The sequence below is a fragment of the Nicotiana attenuata genome, unplaced genomic scaffold, assembly GCF_001879085.1.
Source record: "Nicotiana attenuata strain UT unplaced genomic scaffold, NIATTr2, whole genome shotgun sequence".
Lineage (NCBI taxonomy): Eukaryota > Viridiplantae > Streptophyta > Magnoliopsida > Solanales > Solanaceae > Nicotiana > Nicotiana attenuata.
Window position 1 is genome coordinate 28,805 of NW_017675575.1, and position 18,964 is coordinate 47,768.

The following is an 18,964-nucleotide window of genomic DNA, read 5'->3' on the forward strand; positions in this document are numbered from 1 at the left end:
CTGGCTCAAATGATTCCCTAATGCTGCTAAGCGTGAGAAATGATGTCGGAAGTCACCCTGATCATGATGTGATAGAAGAATGTTGGCGCCTCATGTCTGAACTTCAAATTTGTCTAGTTCATACTTTGAGACAAGGTAACAATTGCGCTGATCACTTGTCGAAGTTGGGAAGAAAACAAAATCAAGAATTGGTAACATTACATCATCCACCACTTTCCAAGCATCAACTGCTTTTGGCCGACACAGGTCACGCAGCATATCCTAGGTACCCAAAACACGTAACTTAATGTGGAGTAGGGCAAAAATGTGAAGTTGTACCATTTATAATTATTAAGAAGAATATAAATAGTATTTCATTTTATTAATGTCAAGGTAGTATATTTCTTTGAATGTTTCCTTGTGAGAGCGCCAACAAAGTTTAGCCCCAATGAATTGATCAACATTCTCTTCTCCTTCATCCAAGCTAACAGCAAAAGACTTGTTCTTGGACTTTTCAGCTTTGAGATACTTGGAAATGATACTTAGAATTATGTATCATTTCCAAGTACTTTTGTGATAATTCTATTTGGTTAGAAGTCTTCACGTTAATTCATTGAAGATGTGGCATTCATTTAACGAGTTAGTTAAATAGGATCAATAACACTTTTTTAGGAGCTTAAGCTATTTTCCTTAATTTTTATGTATAGCTTAATTTTTTAAGTTTTAAAGTTTTGCGCTCATTGATTGATGCTATCAATATTGCTGTTTTCTTCCCTTAGCTTTTCTTTACTCTGTAAACATTGCAAAATGCTTGCACCAGATAACGAGGTCATCCGTCGGAATATTTCTTATATTACAACCGGTAATACAGCAATTTCAAATAGCTATCCTTCTTCTCCCAAAATTTTGTTTGGAAATTTCCAACTTCTGATATTTACCCAAAATCAAGGTATATAACAACGTAAGAAAAGACTACTCTGACTAACAAAATCACATTAACATTCCCCCATAGGGAACTAACCTCTCAAGCTAATATACAACACTATATCCTGAGAAAATTGCTAGAGATAGCTAAGTGGAAGCGAGGCCTCTCAAAGCCCCATTGATATACTAACTATACACCATACACAGATGATTGTAGTCAATCTCTTTCTACTGTTTAAATATTGGAAAGGAAATTCCAATTGTTTGAGCCAGTGGAAGTTTTATCCTTTGAAAGAGCTATCTTGGCTTTGAGTCACTTGCCTTGCTTCTGAATGTCGCTAAGGAAAAAAATGATTTTGGAGCTGTACAATCAGGAAACTTAATAAGAATTAGCATGTAAAATACTTCAGACTACTGAAACATAATAATTTTACAGACTTCAAATTCTGCAATAGTAATATTGACAAATACCAGATGTGCTGTAAATATGATAATATGCAGTTTCAATTTTGACCGGTTTAATACAGAAAGTAACATAGGAATTCAGATGAAACAGCCGTACTTATTGTGCAAAGTTCATGACATACAAGCCTTAGGCGTTTCAAACTAGACATCTCTAAATTGGTCAGATCCTATCATGAAAAGTTTAAGTGACAAAATACCAAGAAAGATGTGTGAACTCAACAGAAGTCAAAGAGTTTAGGACGTTGCGCTCATATGGGTCCTGTGGAAGGAAAAAAACTAGGAGAGCATTCAAATAAAAAGGACTATGTACATTTGAGGATTGGCCTCATATCCCTGGTGCATAGTTTCTTCGCATGATGGAATTTAATTGATAGAAATTGGAAAACACAGAGAACCAGATAGGAAAGACCAACTTTATTTACTAAGTGGTCACCTTTAATTGAGCTCCCTGATAAATGATCCTCCCTCAATTTGAAATTAGCTGGAGGTATTGGAACAGAAGCGCGCAAGGATTGAACTGCCAGAAGAAAAAAATGTTCAGTTAGTAACTTCTTTATCCAGAATCTTAATAATAAAGCTGGAAAAGATGACTGGATTATTCCCTCAAACATACAACCAATGGTAAGTGAATAAGTAAATCACCAACTGAACCTTCCAAAACATTCTCGTTCCCATTTAGATGGATAGAAGTTAAGACCCAAAAACTCTTGGTTTGGAGGCTTTTCCATATACTTTATGCTCGTGAAATTGACTTAACATAAGATACAGAAAAACTGAAATGAACCACTTTGCAAACAGAAAAACTGAGGATCTCCTTTTCTTCCAAGTTTTCTATATAGTAAAATCTAGCTAGCATCCTATCATCCCTGAATTTTTGCTTGAGATACAAGAAACAGTGAAGATCACTGAATACTTATCTGCTAGCTCTAACTTTTTCATGTATTGATGTAGAAAGACATTATTTTGAGGGGAATGAAATGGACCTAAATAGAATTGAATGGATATAGAGGATTCATATGGCCAACCAGATTTGTATACCTGGTTGATTGATGTAGAAAAACAAATAATAGGAGCTTTAAAGCTCAATGGTAACAGAGTTAAAACACACTAGCTGAAGCTACAGATAGTAAGCACATTTATTTTCCTTAAGAACCATATCTACTCCTAATAACTTGATGGATGATTCACTTTTACCTTTTATCCATTACAAGAATCATTATGACTAAAAAGGATCCCTTTATTTTCATATTCAGTTACTCACTTCCTATCACGCATGTCTTGGTGTAACTGTAGTACTGTTTTGTTTGTTCGGATGTCAAATTTTCCTCAATAAACACACAAAAAATCCGAGTATCCCGAGCTTATAATATATGGTAACCAGCCACTCTTGAACTGATACAAAACTAACAATCAGAACAGTTATTCGAATTTTAGGCGACCAATTAATATTTGCCATACAGAAACAAGAAATCTACTTTAAACATCAAAATTTCACCTTGTTCACTGCAAAACTCATCCTCATACAGGCTATCATCGGGTAGATGCCCTCGCAAGAGGCCCATTCTTGACTTTCTAAGATCTTCTGAAGACCGATTATAAGGATCACATCCATCTTCTGTGTCATCGTCTCCTTGAGAGGTAGTTGCAGAAATCAAGTCAACTAAGTTATCTGTGCCACGATTTTTCTTCCCAAATTTCAGTAACTGTTTAAATCCTCTGGCTGTATCATAGCGCGATTGACTTTGACCAGAATTTGCAACAAACATAGGTTTCTGAGTCATACCCCATTTCTTTCTAATTCTTGCATCACTCTCTGTCTGACTTAGAGACTGTGAATTCCAAGACACAGGACTCCCCAAAGGCGAGTCAATAGATGCATCAACATCAGACATCTCCTGAGCATAAGAAAAAGGGGGGTGAGCATGTAAATTCCATGAGCCGTGACTTTCTCCAAGTGAATCTTGTACCATTCCACCAGAAAGAAACTCGGAAGGAACAATAGAAGGCAAAACAGCTTCAAAGGCAGAGTCCACCTGAGAAGATGATCTCAAAACATCACCATTTTCTGATCCAGAGGTCACCATCTTCTCTGAATCATAACTCAGTCTTGGCTCCCCATTATTAAAGTTTTCCTGAACTTCAGATTTCGCGTTTTCAAATTCTTCCTCTTCTTTACCCTGGGCCCTATCTGGTGCATCTTCAGGCTCAACAACCATGTCATTGTATTCATATTCATTATCCTCAACCTTAAATATGATAGAAGCCCCTTTCTTAGTCAGACCACCTCTAGTGCTGAAGACAGGGTCTTTACCCTTTATTAAGAACGTCTTCGAGTCCGACCTTCTTAAAAATTTATCACTGAGACTTTGGTCCATCTCGTCCTTTTCAAAACGGAGAGATGCCACAAAACCATCTGAACTCAAAGGAGATGCTTCCCTAAATTCTCCCACATTGGCAGAGCTTTTCCTCGAGGATTGTGATCGCCGTGATTTGTCCTTTTTGACAAGAGATACTCCTTCATTGGAGCTTTTGTCGCGGGTGTAGTTTCTAGATTGCGAACGAGTTGTTTTACCAACTGCAGTAGAAGACTTGGTGGTTTCCTTTCTGATGTTAGAGAAGTCTGGGACAGACTGAGCAAGAGGATTGTCGGATTGGTATCTTCGTGTATTAGTAGCAGCTTTTCCAGCAGCCCTTGGAACAGTTAATACTGAGGTGCGAAGTGTGGATGAAGAAAAACTTTTGACAGGTAAAAGTTTCTTGTTCTGAGTGCTTCTAGAACCATCTTCCCCAATAGATGTTTCATCAAAAGACCTGTCTTCATATTTTTTCTGCTTTGGAAATTCAGACATACCTTCTTCTTCATCACTTTGCTCAAAAACTAATCGTTGCTGTCAAAGGAAACTTCTTCAGGTTGGTTACTCATAGCAGAAAAACAAACAACCAATCAACTCTAAGAACAAGAGGCAGATATTGTACATATGTGGGTGTAGTATCTGAATTTATTGATAGAACAGAACTAAAATACCTGGTCCCTCCTCAAAATTGACCTCGAATCAAATGATTGAAGTCTCTCAGCACGTCGACGGGCACCAGAAACAGCACTGTCCTTGTCAGTGGATCCTGCAAACTTGCCCTTCATCTCAGCTATACTCCTCTCAAGGCTGTCCTCCAGAGCCTTTAGTTTGGCTTCCTTCTCAGCTCTCCTAGAATTCCATTCTTCCCTAAGTTTCGCATCCCTTTTCTGCATATATTTCTCATAGAATTTCCCTTGAGAGCTATCTAAAAACCTGATGTCAGAGGAAGTCATATTTAAAACATCTCCATAAGTCTGATTGTCAGCCTTTTTAGTCAGTGGAGTAATAGCAGATCTGCCTATATCATCAGAACTTGTGGCAGGTTCATTCAAAATGTAATTGCCAGAGAATTGAACAAGAGCATTATCTATAACAGGCTTTCTGTTGGAAGAAGTTGCAACTGGCCGGCCTTGCATGTCACTGGCCTTGCTTTTCCTGGTAAAATTAGATTGGTCTTCAGAGGCACGTAGTTTGTGCTCAGTAAAAAGCCTCTCGAGCTCATTCGCTTTCATTTTCAACTCATCATTCAACTCCTGGTTTTGCCTTACCCTCTGAACTTTCCCTGTAGGTGGTGTAAAAAATGACTTGGATCCCTCCTGAGCCTCCATAAACACTTTACCACACACCAGCACGTTGCTAGTTCCAGAATTGCTTTCAGCTCTGCTATCTTGTGCCTTCTTGATCTGCTGAGCAGAAGCACCTTGTTTTTTAAGCTTCATTAGTTGCTGTCTGAAATCCTTTCCCTTTTGATGCAGAAGCACCAGCTAATTTCTCATATGGAGCCAACTCATCCTTTTCAACTTCCTCAGTTTTGCCAGATGATCGCCCTCTTGATTGAAGATAAGGAGAATTATTTTCGACGCCTTTAGCAGCAAGAGATTCTGCAACTTCTAATCTAGAACAACTATCCAACTGCACAGAGTCCTCTGAAGTCCTTTGAGAGGCCTTATCTCGTGATTGTGAAACCGAATGATTACTTGATCCAAGTACCTCCTGATGATTCCGAATCTTGGCCTGCACAGATTCAGGCTCTTGCTGAGAACCATGATTTTTCAGGCCAGGAGCCTGATGAACCAATCGGACTTTACTCCCACCAAGCTCATTACCCCCTTGGGACCCAGTGAATTCTGAGTTGGAAGTCAAAGCAATTTGGTTGTTGTTACTCTCAGGGGATGTGAAGAACTGCCCTCCAGGTTTCAGTTGATTTTTCAGACTCTTATCCTCATCCCTTCTAATAAGTGTGATTGACTTAGTCTTCCCGCAAGCTTGATCTTTCCATCCATCACTATCAAAGATACGTGAAATAGAATTTGGTGTAAATTCAGAAGAATCATCAATATTCCCACAAGAACCAGTTAATCGTTCTGCTCCAGCAACTTCTTCCTTTTCATTTGTGTATGCAACCCTCGAATTAGCATCTGTCTGTTCATTCAATCTGCTTTCACCAACCATAGACCGAACATTGCATGAATTTGACCCACCAAAACTTACTCTATCGGTCAAAACTGATGTCTTTTGGTCCTTTGACTTGGACTGAGAAACAGAGGCAGAAGATGGGGTGCATTGAGGGCTCTCAGAGTCCTTGTCCCCGCTCAAATCAATGCTCATGTCACTGGCACCACTCCATCTTCTCAACACAGCCTTTTCAACGACAGGTGGGGCTGAGACATCAGATGATAACCTCCGAAGCTCTACACGCTTTCCAACAACTGGCTTGCCGACGCTCCCAGAACTTTCCTTCTGCTTGTTCTCAAACAAGCTGATACGATCCTGCACGCTGAGCCGCCTTTTATGTCTACTAAGCTCAGCTGATTCGGCTTGCTGGGAAGAAGTGTCGTCTTCCTTTTCTTTCTCAGCAATGACATCCCTTTCCTTACTCTTCTCTTCTGATTCCACGCTTGATTCTCTGCTATGTTGCAAAAGGGGTGTCCGTTGCTGACATGTTGAGGGCATATATTGGTCAAGGTGCTGGGGATGTTGCTGCTGTTTGATAGAATAGGATCCTTGACTAGTAGAATGGGACAGAGTGGGTGGCTGGTTGGAAATAGCAGGGTCATCGCCAATGGACATGTCTGAACCATAAGAGCACCGAACAGCTTGATTGTCTCTTTGCACCCCTGTCCATGGGTTGAACAAGTCTGGCCGCCTCTCTGTCAAGGATATAAATTTGTTGCATGCTTCACTGAAAAAGAAAGAGATCCATTTATATATTTGAAATTGTAAAAGAAAATAAAATGACCTGATTCCATAACCCAAAGGGGATGAAAAAACTTAAAATGCTGACAGCATATTATCCAGTATATAATAAAAGTTGTATATATGATTGATATGTAAGCATTGATGTGCCCCTCGTTTCATTGGCAATACAAGCAACTTTTGAATAAAATGTCACTTTGTTTCCTTAGTTTAAGCTTACACCACATTGAATGCAGTCTAATACAAATTCCATTTAGTCAAATTGTTAGTGAGCCAAGACTTTTAAAAAGTAAAATTACATTGCTATTTAAGCTGCTAGTCAAAAAATATTACATATAAGTTGCCGTCCCATTTTTCAATAAATGGAAATCAAATATACTAAAATGATTTAGTGAGCTAAACTTTTTAATATAAAAATATGTTGCTCTTTAAATTTAATATTCAAAAATATCTCATTTAAGCCACTGTGTAAACATTCTTTTTTCAGAACTAAAATGGGAATCGGCACAACAAATAAAGTCCACACAACAGTTTGAAAGAAAAATCAGAAATCACTCAAGCATTTTGCAATACTGCACTCACAGAGTCTCTGTTTCCCAAACTGAGTGCCCCACTGCGTTATGAGAGGCAATTTGACCTTACTTGTAACAAATTCAAAAGATAATTACTTATTTTCATAAAATAGATACTAGGAAACTACCTGAAATGCATGAAAAGATAGAAGTTTTTACATTTTAAAATATTAAATATATACACGAAAATTTGGTTAAGATAAAGTGTAGCGGAGGGATTATATGGTTTCAGGCTTTCAGCAAACCCATATCTTCGTTACTGCTTGCAAACATTTATTCCTCCTTTGGAATTTTGACATATTCCCTAATTGAACTAGTGCAAGAAAAGGATAATAAAATCTCATGTGAAGCTTGGGTAAAATAACTAATTTGATTGAAATGCTAAAGGAAGGCATTCCGGTTTGTCAAACCAAATAGTCTCTTATCTATATCTAGTTCCATTTATTTTTCTCCTCTGTGCCACTACCCTCTGCCCTACAAAAAAACCTGTAACAACCCTGAAAATTTTGTAAGCTCTTAACCCTTGAAAGCGCTAACGAATGTTAAACGCGTTATTTTGCATGCTAATGAGAGCTAATGATTTGAAGAATATTATTCCGAAATGAAAATATAAGTGGGATATGGTTTGGAAGGTATAAGGATGTGGAAGTGGAGAGAAGTGTTCCAGAGCAAGTTGAAATATTAACAAGAAAGAACGCCCAAATTAACACATGACCTAATGTCAAAAGAGCACATCCCTCAATGTAAAAAGAATTATGTTGTGGATTATATATCAAAATAAAGCTCTTGAAGTCTGGTTTTTAATGCTTCAAACCATTCGTCATTTGGACATTCCTATGAAAAGTTGGGCGTATTACTAAAAGGTGTCCAACCGGAAAAAAAAAAATTTTTTTTTTTTTGATTAGCACCGGGTGTCCGAGTCTCTAAGAGCCCCGACTAATCCCAGGGGTGCACAGGCCCTCGGCAAGGAGTTTCCCGCAAGTGCACCACGGTTAATTCAGGTTTTACCCAGTCCGATGGCCCTCAGAAATTGTTTGCACCCAGTGGGTTTCGAACTTGAGACCTTGAAAGGGAGCAAACCCCAAGGCTCAACCGGAAAAAAAATTAGAACACAAGGTACAAACTGTGATGCGCGAGGTACAAGTCGCGCAAGCACTTAAGTCTATGTAAGTCAGTGACAGACATAGTCAGTGACAGGCAGCAGCTACTTTTTGAGATTTTTGAGTGCGGGAATTGGAGCTTGAGACTTTGTCTACCAATTAAGGCATGTTGTTTTGAGTTTATTTTACTCATTATACATTGATTATAATATCATTACTCCTCAGCACTAGATTATTGGTCTAATCTTCCAAGAATAATTAAAATTCCAAACTTCGAATTTTTGATGAAAAGTTTCAAGAAGGTAATTTCAATAATTCAAACTCATTTTCATCAGTATTAACTCACAACAATTCAATTCTCGACGTTTTTCTATTTCTTTCAATTTAAATCCATATTCCTCCAACAATCCAAAATATTTCGTTTGAGTGAACTCTTAATTGTTCCCGTATAATTAGCTAATAAATGATTCAATAGATTAAATATGGTCATTATATTTCATGATTTAATTCCCAAAACACTATTCATCATCTTAACCAATTTTTAAAAAAACATCATTCATGCCATAAGCTAGGGTTTTCGATTTAAACTTTCCAACTAATGCAACTTCAAAATTGTGCTCTAAATACTCTTAATTGCTCATAAAAAATGAGTTTGAGTTGTTGGAATTACCTCCTTGAAGCTTTTCTGAAATATTCAAACTTTGGAATTATTTTTGTTCTTTTTTTTATAAGGTAAATAATTTTATTAGTGTTGGAAAACCTCCATATACGAGAAGTATACCAAAAAGTATAGAAACCTCCACTAAAATATGGTTCACTACGACAGTCACCAACTCATCTATACAAACAAGACCCCATTGGTGCACCAAAAAGAAACTAGAGACAAGAGGCTACTCGTTATATGTACAAATCACTCCAGAGCCCTTCAAACGCTCTTATACTCCTTCTCTCCACACAACCTACATAAGAACTAGTGGGGCTACATCCCATGCCTTGAGTCTTCTCTTTCTCCTTTTGAAATTCCAGCTATACAACGTATCTCTTACTAAACTCGACATAACCTCTTTTTGGTGCTCTTGAAAGATTAGACCAATAATCTAGTATTTGGGAGGATGAAATGGTGTTATGTTCTATATACAATGAGTAAAATGAACTCAAAACACCATATAAAAATCACTTTAATTGGTAGACAAAGTCCCAAGCTCCAATTCCCTCTTTAGCTCAAAGCCTAGCTCAAAAATTCCGAAAAAAACTGAACTTCAAGAGCTTTAACTTAATATATAATTCAACATAATTCTTTAATACATTAGGAGTTGTGCCCTTTTGAAGTTGGGGTATATATTACTTTAGGTGTTCTTTCTCGTTAACATTTTCAACTGCTTCGAAACACTTTTCTACACTTCTGAACATCCTTAATACCTTTCAAACCATGTCCACTTATATTTCATGTTCGAACAATATTCTTCAAAACATTAGCTCTAGTTAGCATGCAAAAAAATCGTTTAACATTCATTAGCGCACTTTAAAAGGTTAAAAGCTTATGAAAGTTTCAAGGTCGCCACAATATCCCCCCACTTACGAAAATTCCTCTATGATGCCACCGATTTCATTCATGCATATTGATTTATATAACTCTTGCACCACCATGAGGTGGTTTCGCTATGATTCATACTGAGTATTCCAATACTTAGGCTCCATCCTATGTTGCCATTTTGCAGGCATAGGTCCGATGCAGGACAAGCGACATGCAAGCAAGGATCTTGTTTCATCCTTGTTTTGGCTAGCCCATTTTTTATCATGGCAGCAGGCAACCTATACTTATTGAATAATCGGGTTAAGCATGTAATATTTTATATTTCGTTCTTAAGTGTCACAGAGAAGCTGAATAGATGGTGTCGAGTGGTATTTTGGGGTATGGGTACTCATATTACATTGGTGAATTACTGTTCTTTTTGTGTTATCTTTGATGATGATGTTTGGCCATTCAGGGTCGTTACCTATGTTTAAATGTTCATTTAAAAGAATGACGTACTCTTGTGCCATGTTATGGAAAGATATTTATTTATATTATTTTTTAAACAAAATAGTGAATAATGTGTTCATTTGTGCATGAAATGGATAGAGGTACATAATAATGGTTCACTCGGTATAGGTTGGCGATATTTAAATAATCTAAAAAATGAGGCTCGGGATGAGCAATCTAATAGTATACAAGATGAGGTTTTATATTGCAGACAATATTGTGTTAAATGGCAATATTATCGAGGGGTCCATTAAAAGCTTGAAATGTGGAAGAGAGTCTAGAGCATAAATTATCAACAAAAGAAATAGTGTTAGCTTCAGTAGAAGTCTAGTAGAACAAAAGCGTACAAGTTCAGCCCCACAGGAAGAATGAAGTTGAAATGAGATAAGGAATTGTGGTGCCTAAGTGTAAATAATTCAGATATCTAGACACAATGTGCTAGTATAGTGTATGATAGATGAAAATGTAACATATAAAATCAAAATAGCATGACTGAGAGGAAAGAATCAATTAAAAAAGATCCCCTAATTCCAAAAAGTGCTACATGAGTGCAAGGCGATATCCCTGGACCAGAGAGGGTAAACTCTTCCTGGTTAAATCAGAAAAATTATTTTCTTTCTCGTCCACCTAAGCTTCGGTGATAGTTACCTGGTATCTGTATTGGAGGGAGGGTGCAGGTACCCACTAGAATAATCGAGGTGCTCACAAGTTGCAACCTCATTATACAAAAAGATCAGACGAACTGCTCAGTCCCATTATGAATAATAAACATGATCCAATCCCTTTGAAACCAAGCACTACAACTTGAGGCACGATGGGTAATACGAGTTCCAAATCGCTATTACTTAGACATATTTCAGGTCATCTTTAGACAAATTTGGCTTTTATGAGTTAGGAATCACTTAGTTCTCATTTGTTTGCACTTAATGGAGGTCTGAATCTTAATCATGCAGGTCTCAGACATTAAATGCGTTTGTTTTTAAAGTCTGAATCTCAATTACTCAAATCTTAATCATTAAGACCTCATTTGTTTGCACTTAATGGAAGTTTGATTCTTAATCATTCAGATCTCAGACATTAAGTGCATTTGTTTTTAAAGTCTGAATTTTAATTATTCAGATCTTAATCATTAAGTGTGTGCGTTTTTTTTTACTTCACAACCACTTAATGGGTCAGAATAGGTCTGTATGATTAATATCTATAACAGATAAGATGCTATTATATATTCATTATTAACTGCCGCCACCGCCTACCATTATCAATTACCGCCATGCCGCCGCCGCCGCCACCACCCACCACCACCACCTCCGCCACCACCATGCTTAATCATAGCCTCCATTATCGACCATTAGCACCTACTACCCCACCACTCCGACCACCATGATTCTCACCCACAATCAACACTCATCCGCCTCAACTACCACAACTGACCACCCTATCACCATCAACAACCACAGCCGACACAGCCCATCAATATAACCTACCACCACCCACCCACCCACCACCTTCCTCAATCACAACTACTACCACCACCCGACATTATTAACTATCACCACCCACCACCCACCACCACCATCCTCAATCATAATCGCCACCACTACCAATCACTACTAGCTACTAGCATGAACCACCATCATCAACCAAAACTACCACCAACCACCGCCTCTAGTCGGCATTCACCCGTTAGCCATCACCACCAATAACTATCATATTTTTAAAAATTATATATTTTATTGATAGAATATTAGATTAGTTAGTATTTCATTTGAATTTTATGTTTATTAATTTTCAAATAAAGATAAATTGTATACATTCAGATGTTAAAAATCAAACAGTCTTAATTATTTCTATTCAGATCTTCATACACATCTTAATATATTCAGATATGTATTCAGATTCAGATGTCTTAATCTTAATACACATCTTGATATTCAGATGTGTATTCAGTTACAGACGTCTTAATCTTAAAAAAAAACAAATGAGGCCTAAGAGTGTTTGTTTTTTTATTTCACAATCACTTATTGGGTCTGAATAGGTCTGTATGATTAAGATCTATAACAGAGACTTAATTTCATTAAGATGCTATCACATATTCATTATTAACTACTGCCACCGCTTACCATTATCAACTACCACCATGCCGCCACCACCACCACTACCACGCCACCATTATCCTCAATCATAGTCGCCACTATTATCGACCATCACCACCCATTATCCCCACCACTCCGACCACCATAATCATTCTCACCCACAATCAATACTCATCCACCTCAACTACCACAACTGACCACCCCATCACCATCAACAACCACAGCTGGCATTACCCGTCATTATAACCTACCACCACCAACCCACCACCTTCATCAGTCACAACTACTACCACCACCCGCCATTATTAACTATCACCACCCACCACATTCATCCTCAATCATAATCGCCACCACTACCAATCACTACTAGCTAGTAGCATGAACCACCATCATCAACCAAAACTACCACCAACCACCACCTCTAGTCGCCATTCACCCGTTAGCCATCACGACCAACAACTATCGTATTTTAAAACACTACTCCCTCTGTTCCGGTTTATATGAACCTATTTCCTTTTTGGTCTGTTCCAAAAAGAATGACCCCTTTCTAAATTTGGTAACAATTTAGCTTAAACTTACAATTCTACCCTTAATGAGAAGCTTTTATAACCACACAAATAGTTTGGGCCCCTTTTTGACTTGTTTAAGACCACAAATTCCAAAAGTCTTCATTTTTTCTTAAACTCCGTGTCCAGTTAAACAGGTTCACATAAATTGGAACGGAGGGAGTATATATTTTATTGATAGAATTTTAGATTAGTTAGTATTTCATTTGAATTTTATGTTTATTAATTTTCAATAAAGATAACTTTTATATATTCAGATGTTAAAAATCAAACGGTCTTAATTATTTCTATTCAGATCTTAATGTACATCTTAATATATTCAAATGTGTATTCAGATTCAGATGTCTTAATCTTAGTACACATTTTGATATTCAGATTCAGACGTCTTAATCTTAAAAAAAAAACAAATGAGGCCTTAGACCAGTACAAGGATTTGTTTGTTATTCTTCAATGACAAACCAAAACCAGCATTTGACCCTCATAGTTCCAATTCTTTCTCTGAGTAACCAGCTAATTTAAACACAACGGCACACCAAGAGAATGAGGGCACTTATTGTGCAGTCAGACAGTTGGAACTGCATGCTAGACAAGCTTAAACTACAACAATTAGGATATTAGGATATATTGAACCCAAGACTAACTTCTGCAAGAGGATAGACATGGGGGGAGAAGGAAGGTTTGGAAGGAGCTAATGAACAAAGAAAGGCTACAAGAGTTCCTTACTTCAAGCGATGGGCACCAAACTGGTCTGCAAACATTTGAAGTTCTGATAATGTGTCTAGATTGAACCCAGCAGCTGCTGCACGAGAAGAAGCTGTAGTTAAGTCCTGTCGAACTGCAGTAAGTCTCACATCAATAGCTCGCAGTAACTCCTTCCTGTGTAAACAGGCAGTAGTGAACATGAAATGAAGCAACAAACGCTACAAGCAAACCATGCATGAAGAAGCAAAAAGAGGCCATACTTTGTTGCATCACCTGCTACCATAACTCCAGATCCACCACTTCCTGGAAGAATTATAAAGCCGATAGTAATGTCAGAGAAAACCAACAGAGTGCCACAGAACTAGTGGGTTAAATACAGTAATTTAGAATGAAATTCAGTCTTGAATCTCAGATCCAGATCCACCACTTCCTGGAAGAATTATAAAGCCGATAGTAATGTCAGAGAAAACCAACAGAGTGCCACAGAACTAGTGGGTTAAATACAGTAATTTAGAATGAAATTCAGTCTTGAACCTCAGATCTAATAGCCAAAATTAATAGCACGTGAATAATGGAACAACAAATTTGGTAAAGCATTTATCACACCCGAGTTTACATCAAAGACAGCTTATTAAGTAGTAATAACTAAAGAAACCAGGAAAACTTATCGAAATTAATGTTTATCAAATGTGTAAAGGCGTTCATCGCCACCCAAAGAAGAGCCCAAAACTTCATGGTATCTACACAGAGGAACTTTCTTCAACCCATACATTATCCACAATATAGTTCTCCAGGGATCCAACTATAAATAACCATATATGACATTACCATCATTCCTACACTTTTCTTATCCTCCAAAGTTAGACCATAATAAGAAGGAAAAGAAGAAGTATGAGATAATGCCAAGATTGTATACACTTCCTAGTAAAAAATGTAGTCCCAATGACAAAACATAAGAGTGTTAAAAACAATGGAACAACAACAATCAATCAATCAAAAGAGGGAATGAGCAGAATGAAGGAGACAATATTAAGGAAACGACAGCCTAATGAGAAGTCGACTCCTTAACATTGAGGAGTAACTGAAATAGAGAGTGAGATCAGCCCTAACAAAATAGAAGTCGATGTATCCCAAACAGTTTTGGATTGAGAGAAAGAAGCTTCTATATGTAGAAGAGTTACTTTGTGGTGTGAAATATGGACTATTGTTATGCTAATGTTGCAGAAGCAAGGTACTGAACAAATGGTGAACAGAAAGATAGTTCCTTTAGCATTCTTACCTGTGCTACTAAACTGATATCCTTCTCCCTGAAATAATGGGAAAAGAAGTTTATAATTTACTAACTATTTTAGTCACTTAATTGTATATGACAGTTTACAATGACAGAGTTCATTACCTGGGAATATATTCTTCTGGCGGCTTCAAGCTCAGACATTTCGACATCTAAGATATTGACAAGCTCCAAAACTTCTGGTGTGCTAACAAACCTCACAAACCTGGAATACATGTGACATCGATCACATCATTTGTCATTTTCCCAGTTTTTCCTGAAGAAGTTGAACAGGTAATTACCTTTCTAGAGTTCCCTTTGTGAACCATGTTTCAGAATTTTTACGCCTTTTAACTTCAAGCTTGATAGACTGATCTGCCAATGCAACTTGCTCTTCTGCAACTATTAAATGGGTCACAAACGGCTTTAATAATCCTGATGCCAGTTTCTCTGTGTTTCCATCACTGGAAACAAACAATTCACATCTGTCCAATCAATTTAGAATAAATAAGAGAAATTAGGAAAATTCGTAAAATTTCGTCAGAAATGTAGAAAATGCATAGCTATAACTCACCAAGAGCGTTTTGGTGACAGCTGGAAAACCGCATAATCAAGCAGCGTACTGGATTCCATCTTCCCCCTCCTCTCCCCTCCTTGACTAAAACAGTACAATCTTCAGATTGGCTTCTTTCATATATACCCTCGCCCCCTCTTAAGTTTCATGAAAAATCAACAAAAAGCGCAAGCAACATATAGAATCCCGAATATATACAGAAAGTAACTTTTAGAGTTTAAATAAACTTGAGAGCCAGAATGGGTATTGGATAATTTTATAAGCAAACAAAAAAAAAAGAACATATTACAACAACAACAACAACAAACTCAGTGTAATCCCGCTAGTGGGGTCTGGGGAGGGTAGAGTGTATTCTTTTACATGATGATAGATCTTCAAGCAAAATGAGCATGAAGAGTAGAACTTTATTAAAGCAAGATTTGATATGGCACTTATATAATATGAAATTCCTTCGGATCACGGTTATACATCAATAGCTCAACTATGCTTAAATCCCAAACTAGCGGGAGTTGGCTAGATATATGGATTCAATATCAATTTTCAATCCCCAAATCCGGTTATAGGCAAAACAAATTTCAAATGAAAAATTCAATGTGAAATTCGGGACAAATATAACAAGTAAGAATGCAAAATAAGCTTGCAAGACTCAGAGTCAAGTTCTCAAAAGTCTTGGATAAGAAAAGTTCACACAACTTTATTCATTGAGCAACAAAAAGCAATCAATGAGAATGAAATTGAATCAGCAATTAGGGGGACTAAAAAATTTCAGAAATATGAAAGTGAGAATATATCTTACACTATCACGTCCTGAAAAGGATATCTAAGGTAAGCCTCCTTAAAAAATGGAATTTGTAATCTTGAAAATACAACAGGTTACCTGCTACCACAGGTAAAGGTGACCTAATGGTTCCTTACGCCGACTGCGTATATAACTTAAACTGTTTGATATAAGAACTCAGCTTAACAATGTGAAGGCAGAGATCTTCAAATCAGTGCAAGATCATCCTAATTCAGGTCATACTCGAACCAGCATTCTGTTCTTGCTCTTTTCGCTCTCTATTAGCTAGCACAAAAATAGCTTCCCCTATCAGAGCCTTTGATTTTCTAGCTGTTTAGATGTAAAAACCCTAAATATTTCAAACCAAACCCAATGTGCAACACATTATAAGATAAATAGAGTAGTAAAATGCAAAATAATTTTCCGAAGTATCTGGAATTAAGTCCTCACAACTCTTAGATAAGCAAAATTCAAACAACTCATCTATTAAGCACCCAAAAAGAAATGCAAGCAAAGAGATTGACATCAAAATTACCAAAATAATGAACCCTAGAAATTAGGGTAAATAACAATTGATCGAAAAATGAAACTACCAAAAAAGGTAGTGGAAATTAAAAAGTACCTTGGCAATGTGAAGGTAAATATCTTCAATTTCTTAGCCTGATCGTTAAATTTTAGTATAATTCTGAACCAGCATTTTCGTTTTTTGTTTTTTCTTTTGACAAAAATAGCACTTCTGTGACATTATTATGGTGAAAATGGGGAAAATGGAGATACAGTAGAGAGTGAGAAGTGTCGAGTGGAGGAGAGGAGGTAGAGTGTTGTACGTTGGACAAAATCGTAATTTTAATGAGTGTTCTGGTTTTCTAATCTTAAACTTTAGAAAAAGTCCCTGCGGCTTATGTTTACAAATGGACAATTGTTTGACATTTGTTCCGATTTTTTCTATTTAAGGAATTTCAAATTGTTCCTTTTTGGTCACTTTATTTTAATCTTGCTCGTGGACCGTGGTTATACACGTGTGACGTGTCTGTGTGTAAGCTCTCCATCTATATTATTTAAATAATTGTTTTAGAATTTTAGAATATACTAACAATAAATTATTAACCGTTAGGTCCAAGATATTTCCTCCTTTTTAAAAAACTAATCTTAGGGTACTCGCGGTATGCGTGTAACTAAGTCGACGACTTTTTAGCAAATCGTATAATTACTATTAGATATAATATGGATGTACTATAAACCATTCCATGATAATTTATGTTATATTTAATAGTAATACAAATATATTGTATTTATTCTTAAAATATATATAGTTTTGGCAATTTAGATATGTTTCTCCTTAGTTTCAATTTGTTTTTGAGGTGAGAGATTAGAGATATATTTAAATTAATAATAGAATCACGCTAAAGAGGGAAGATTCTTGTCCGAGCGAGAATTTGTGTGGCATTCAAAGATCAATATGCCAAATTTTATTATAAAAAATGCTTTCCTAAACCTAAATAGACTATAAAGTGGTCAAATCTAGTGTAAATGAAAAGTGCGGGGGAATTCTAGAATGGTAAGGAATTGAAAAGTCAATTCCTAAATATTAGGGAAATAAGTAAATGATTATTTTTAAATATTAGAAAAATAATTAAATAATTATTTCTAAACATTAGAAAAATAATCAAATGACTATTTTGTATAATATGAACTCTATTTTAAAAGGGTAAAAAAGACGAACGACATTTCGCTAAGGGTCTTCGTGCTTTTAATATTGTATAGACATACTACGACATTTTTCCTTTATGCGGAGATGAAAAAAGTGAATATAGGAATGTCATCAAGATAATTTTTTACGATTCGGATAATTAAAATATATTTTTAGTGTATGTTGCAATAACAATCGCACAAAAAAAGTAAAACGTAATGCGCTTAGTAACATGAATATGTAATAGTATTGATGTCTTTCTTATCAAGTTGTTGTATTAAAAGTATATGATGATTACTAAAATAAATTAGACTTGGTTGCAAGAAACTAGATCAGTTAAGTTGCCACAAACTTCATATAAATTAGTACTAGTTTATGATAATTTTGGCAATACTCTAATCCATAATAGTGTTTACAATTGATTTGAATTATTACATAGTTTACTTTAAATTAATATTGTTAACTTATAGTGATATTTAACTAGTAAGTTGCACATTAATTAACAACTATTTTAGCTAAATATTTGACTTCAATATATACAAATCAAGATTCTTGGTAATAATTGGGAATAAATTTAATTATTGTTTGACCAAAAAGTTTTGAACCTTTTTGTTAAACTAATTAAGTAAGTGATGATGGGTAAATCCTAGCTATAGATAGGAGATAAAAATAAGCAGGCACAATTGAACATAAAACTTAATTATAACAATGATTAAATCCTGTCGAGTAAGAAAATGATGATGATTTTCATGATATTAAATGATAATGAGGAATACATAGATAAAAAAGGGTCACTGTTCTTGAACAAGGTTGACTCCCATACATTTTATACAACGCCACTAAGGATGGATAATGAGGATCTAAGCTTCCTTTCTCCTTTCTCCTTGACCAGGAAACAGAGATGAATTCCCTTCTCTCTTAAGATAGGTTTCTTTTTCTCCTCCTTTTGCCAGATTCT

At 36.3% G+C, this 18,964-nt stretch overlaps 1 pseudogene; it reads right to left on the reverse strand.

Moving 5' to 3' along the window:
* Positions 1-845: 845 nt before the first annotated feature.
* LOC109220212 lies at positions 846-17,177 on the reverse strand (annotated as a pseudogene).
* Positions 17,178-18,964: the final 1,787 nt, after the last annotated feature.